The sequence below is a fragment of the Cornus florida genome, unplaced genomic scaffold (genome assembly GCF_030987335.1).
Source record: "Cornus florida cultivar Cherokee Brave unplaced genomic scaffold, ASM3098733v1 CherokeeBrave_3.0.0_Hap2_Chr10, whole genome shotgun sequence".
NCBI lineage: Eukaryota > Viridiplantae > Streptophyta > Magnoliopsida > Cornales > Cornaceae > Cornus > Cornus florida.
In genome coordinates this window covers 104,943,987-104,950,310 of record NW_026775580.1, presented here as the reverse complement: position 1 = coordinate 104,950,310, position 6,324 = coordinate 104,943,987, and positions in this window count along the sequence as shown.

The window sequence follows — 6,324 nt, the reverse complement described above, 5'->3', positions numbered from 1 at the left end:
TATATTGTGATAATTATTCATACAAAACAACTATTATTTTTTTTTATCAATTAATAAATATTATATTGTGATTGATTTTATTAGGTAATTTTTAGAGTTTTATAGAAATTATTTTTATAAAAAATATTAATATGACAAAATTTATTTCATCATTTTCCTAATCCCTTTTCATTGATAAAATGATAATGATACATATACATTCATATTTAGTGCCGAATTTTTAACAAAAAGAACATATCATATCCTAAAGTATCTATATTTGTAATTTTTCTTTTTTTGTTTTTTGTTTTCAAAATTTTCAACAATTTATTAAATAAAACATTGAATTATATTTGTATTAATCAATAAATATATTTTATTAAAAAACTCATAATAAATAAATAAATATATTTTATTTTATTAAAAATTTATAATAAATAGATAAATAGGTAATTTGTGTTTTATAGAAACTCTTTTAAAACCAAATCAATTCATAAATAATTTTTTGTATTAATAATACTTGTCTAATTATATTTTCTTTTATTAAAAAAAAAACTCATAATAAATAGATAAATAAGTAATTTGTGTTAGAATTTTATAGAAACTCTTTAAATATATATTTGTTTAGTGTGACAGTGTGATAGAGTTTTATTGATAATAAAATAGGTAATTTGTGATAGAGTTTTATATAAATTATTTTATTTTTTAAAAATATATCCTTATCTAATTAGTTTTAATTTTATTAAGAAACTCATAATAAAAGTTAATTTGTGGTAGAACTTTAGAATTTTTTTTTTATTTTATACATCAATTAATAAATATTTTTATATTAATAATTCTTGTCTAATTAAATTTTCTTTTATTAAAAAATTCATAATAATAAATAGATAAATAGGTTAATTTAAATTTTATTAGTTATATTTTAGAGTTTGATAGAGTTTTTTTTATATATAAAAACTATATTACTAATTATTATTTAATTACATTTTCTTTTATTAAAAAATTATAATAATAAATAGATGAACATGTTAATTTAAATTTTATTAGTTAGATTTTAGAGTTTTATAGAGTTTTTTTTTTATTATTTATAAAAACTATTTTCATATCAATTAATAAAATATTTTTTTAGATAAATAAGTAAATACTTAAATATTAAAACTCTTTACATATTTAATAATTGTATAGATTAAAACTCTTTTTATATCCGTTAATAAATATTTTTTTATATAAATAAAAAAATACTGAAACTCTTTGGCAGAGTTTCTGTATTTTACTCTTAAATTCTGAATTTCTAAAATTCTCAATTTCTGTATACCTTCCTCATTCATCCATGCCTCTATTTATTGGTTTATTAGATTAATAGTATGATGACATGCGTCCTCCTGATAATGACATAATCATAACTGGGCCGAGTGGTTATATTGTGATAATTATCCATAAAAAATAACTATTCTTTTTATATCAATTAATAAATATTTTATTGTGATTGATTTTATTAGGTAATTTTTAGAATTTTATTGAAACTATTTTTATAAAAACTATTAATATGACAAAATGTATTTCATCATCTTCCTAATCCATTTTCATTGATAAAATGAGAAATGATATATATATACATTCATATTTAGTGCTGAATATTTAACAAAAATAACATATCATATCCTAATGTATCTATATTTTTAATTTTTCTTTTTCGTTTTTTTTTTTTTTTTGAAAACATTGAATTTTATCCGTATCAATTAATAAACATTTTTTTATTAAAAACCTCGTTATAAATAGATTTTCTTTATTAAAAAACTCATAAAAAATAGATGAATAGGTAATTTGTGTTAGAGTTTTATAAAAATTCTTTTAAAACCTCCTTTTATATCAATTAATAAATAATTTTTTATATTAATAATACCAAAAAGTACATAATGAACGGAAGTGTTTGTATGACCGTGAAGTTACGAATGATCAAAAATAAATATATGAATAAATTTATACGTGAATAGAATTCTTAAGAGTAGTTGATAGAGATTAGAATTTTATTAGTAGATGCACTTGGGTTGAGATGTTCATAAATAAATAAATAAATTACGCACATATATATAAGAATAATTTTGTGTATAGAACTTTTAAGAGTATAGGATTTTTATTAGTAATTGATATACAATTTTTTGGAGTCTTTTAGTAAGTGAAATGTTTTTATATATTTATTGGTATAAATAATATTTAATTTTTAAAAAAAATATTTTATAAAAAACATCACAAACTTAAGCACATGCGACAATAGAATTACAAGAATAATAGTAATATTATAAAAAAATAAAATGATCGATATTATAAAAAAATAAAATGATCGAATTTTTTTTGTACTTTTAATGATGGTATAAATATATATTGTCATCCCATTGCAAATTTGTATCATATTCTTTAAGAATTTGTCATATCATATTGTCCGCATCCATGCTTAGTAAGTGTATGTGAATTGAGGCCTATTTGGTGATGACCGGTAATAGTTATTTTATTGTATTATGAAACAAACTCCAATATTATATTTAAAATCTTTCTTTATAATATATTAATGAATTTGACGGTTCATGATTTATCATTCTTGAATATTGATATTAGGATGGCATAGCTTTAAAGTAAGTTAAGGGCGATATTTAAACGAGAAAAGGTCTGTGGTGAATACCTAAACACCAGATACGAGAAATGGCGTATTAAGAGATGAAATGCTTCTGAATGCATTAGATTCATAATATTTAAAAATATATATATATATCACAATTAACTTTTTATAAATAATATAATCTATTATATATATATTTATTTTAACATGTGGTACTCCCATCGCTTTTTTTTTTTTTTTTTCGATAAATTGCACGAACTTTTTCTAAAAATGAAACTAACCTACACGGATTTTCCTTTGTTACGGTCAACACAAGTCAATATACGAGTTTTGCTTATTACTATAACATATGATTCTTCGTCCATCTCATCTCTCTCATATATACATATGGATACTATATATACAAAGGCGGATCTAGGAATTGTCAATGGAGTGGGTTAATATTTGGGTGGGTTAATACTAGGGCTGCAACTCGGGTGGGTTGGGCGGGTTTGAGAAATAACTTGAGTCCAACTCACCATATGAAATGTTAAACTTAAACCCAACCCTAATCCTAACCCTATTCTCAACCTTAACTACCCAACCCAAGTCTAATTCATCATTCTACTTTTAAATTCGGACTTACAACTCGAACTTAGATTCTGGGTAAAAAGTTCGGGTTAATTCGGGTTACTCATATGGCTAATCCTTACATCGAAAATTTAATATGATCTTGAATTAGTTTTAGATTAAATTACCTTTAAATAAAAAAAAAGTTTAAAGAATTTTTTTTTTTTTTGGTAGATTTTTAATAAATTACAAACAAATTTTTAGAAAATTAAATCTTCTAAATGTTAACATACATTAAGTTAAGATATAACAAAAGAAGTTGAAAATAAAAAAAGTAATCATAGTTTAAATATTATATATAATGTATTTAAAAGTAGAAATATATATGAAAATAATATTAAATTTGGGTTCGGGTTGGTTCGGGTTGCTAACACTTCAACCCAACCCTAACTCTAATTAAATTCGAGTTGAGATTTTTTAACTCAAACCCAACCCTAATTGTAAAAATGATTGCACAAGCCCATGAAAAATCAGGTTGGGCTCGAGTTAGGTTCGGGTTACGCAACTCAAGTTGCACCCCGAGCTAATAGTAATAATAATTTTTTATATTATTTTTTTTGGCAGGTCCAAGAATTGTAAATTAAGTGGGCTAATATAATACTAGTAATATATATATTGGCTGGGCTAAAATTTGCTATAGTAATATATATATATACACACATATATTTTTGGTGAGTTTGAGCCCACCAAAGCCCATCTCTATATCTGCACTTGGTACTATAGTCATTTATCATAACAATTTGAGAGCATTTTAATAAATTAGACAAATTTGTTAGTACATCTGATTGTCCATTACTAGGAAAGGGGATCTGTGTAAGTTAGTTTCATTTTTAAGGGAGGTTCAAGTAATTTTATAAACTAAGGGAGGTCCCTAAAATTATGTCAAATCATAGGGAAGGTCTGTATAATTTACTCCCCCCCTTTTTTTTTTTAATTTGTCATATCGTCGTCCCTGTATCATGTTGTATTCTTTTCTCATATCTATATCCGTGCTTCTTAGGTGTTGTGTCTTCGATGTTGTTTATTATGCTTTAGATTTAATTTACACTAAATGGTCTAATATACTAGAGTGGGTCTTATTTGATTCCATTTTTGTAGAAAAATTTGTAGTACTTTTTTAAGCTTATTGCATTGATAAAATATTCAAGGATAATTATGTCATCCATTACTCACATAATTTTACACTCACATAATTTTAGTTTGATATGTCCGACTCACAAATAATGTTAATTAATTTTATATCTAGTCCACCGCTCCGCTTAGTTAGTAAATTCGTGAATAATACCCCAATTATTACATACCCTTTTTTTACAAATTACTTCTATTTGCGGTTTAGATTTAGACAATAAAATAGGCCTATTTTTATCATTAACCCGAAAACGATCTTATATATTTTGACATGTCTAGCTTATCGTTTAATTCATTTTTTAAATATTTTTTTATTCACTCTTCAATTCTAATTCTATATTTTTTACAATCAATTATATATATATTTATTTATTTATTAATGTCATAGACTCATAGTTAATCCCAAGGGGATAGCTGAGCAAAAAAGACTCTCATCTCAAATTTTGGAGATAGGGAGTACGATTCCCTTTGGAGCCACTCCAGAGAATTTTTCCGCTAATTGTCTGGTGGTGAATTATTGAGTGCTCTATGGTTAGTGTCAATTTGCATAAAATGGAAATTTATTTTATTGTTTGTATCTTTAAATGCCTTTACAAATATTTGATTATAAAAAAAAAAAAAATAAGATATGTATAGTTGAATTATTGGTCTTGGACTTTTCGTTTATATAATTCATTATACATGTTCATATCTGTATTTATATTTTTATATTTTCATTTTTTTAGTCATGTTTTTGTAATATATTTTTAAAAATAAATAAATTATACTCATGCCTTTTCGAATCTAGTATTTTACTATGTCATTCCCAATATCCTTACTTAACGGAGACCATATTAGATAATTAGAGGCGTCATCACGATGGATGTGATCTGTTAAAAAATAATAGTAATAAAATCAGGATGAAGAGTGCTCCTATCTCAACTCGTTCTATACATAAAAATTAATTACGAAATCTGCTCTGTGCCTTTAGAGTACCCCTGCCGTAGTATAATATAATAAAATATTTAACAACTATAATCGTAAATTTTACTAATTATAAAATTAAAAATCCCAAATATCATGAAAAACAATAAGAAAACAACAAACAATAAATTAAATAGATGAAGGTAAAATTGACATTTCTATCAATAAATAGCCATTTAGAGAATATATATTTTAAGTAAACTAAACTAAACCAAACACGTCCTTCTGGAAATAGTTATACCTGGAAATGAGAGTAGTGTCATGTTCCGCAGCACGAAATTAATGTCTTAAAAATTAAAATTAGAGAAATATTAATTCAAATTTATTAGCAAAACTAGGTCCGAAAGGTCAATATGACTTTGATAACCTCAAGACGATACCAAATGAATGACCAACCACACACACACAATTCACCATCCAAAACACATACTAGAGCTCAAATTATGTCCACACACACACAAACAACCTCATGTGCAAAACAATATTCATAATCTAATGTCGTAAGAGCACTCATCAGTAGATATCATAATCATACCAAATGACAATTTACAAATACAATATCAATATGTCCGAATAGGCGAATACTCGGTCGAAAATCCAATAAAAATGGCAGAATAATCACTGCACAGTCTATACATATATATTAGATTTCTAAACTTCCAAACCAGTACATTAAATTTTATCCAATGTATTAATTTTGATAAATCTCCAGTCACAGTGAGTATGAGAATATGCACTAGCGTGTGTCCAAATTGGGTAAGAAGTCACTCCATATAATACAAAGATTCCTCTCTATGGTAGGGTATTTATCATCTTCTTCTTATCAGAGCAAATCTGGTCATTCCCTTTACAGAAAGGGGGAAAAAGAAAAGAAAAAATTAGTACGAGGGGCAAAAGACTACACTATGACTTGAAAACCCGAGCTTTATCCGACTCGCGTGGAGGGGGCGTTTTGCAAGGGGGGTCGGGGCAAAACCCTGGTTACCTGTGACACCTAATTAAATCTAGTGAGGCACTTGTAATAATACAGT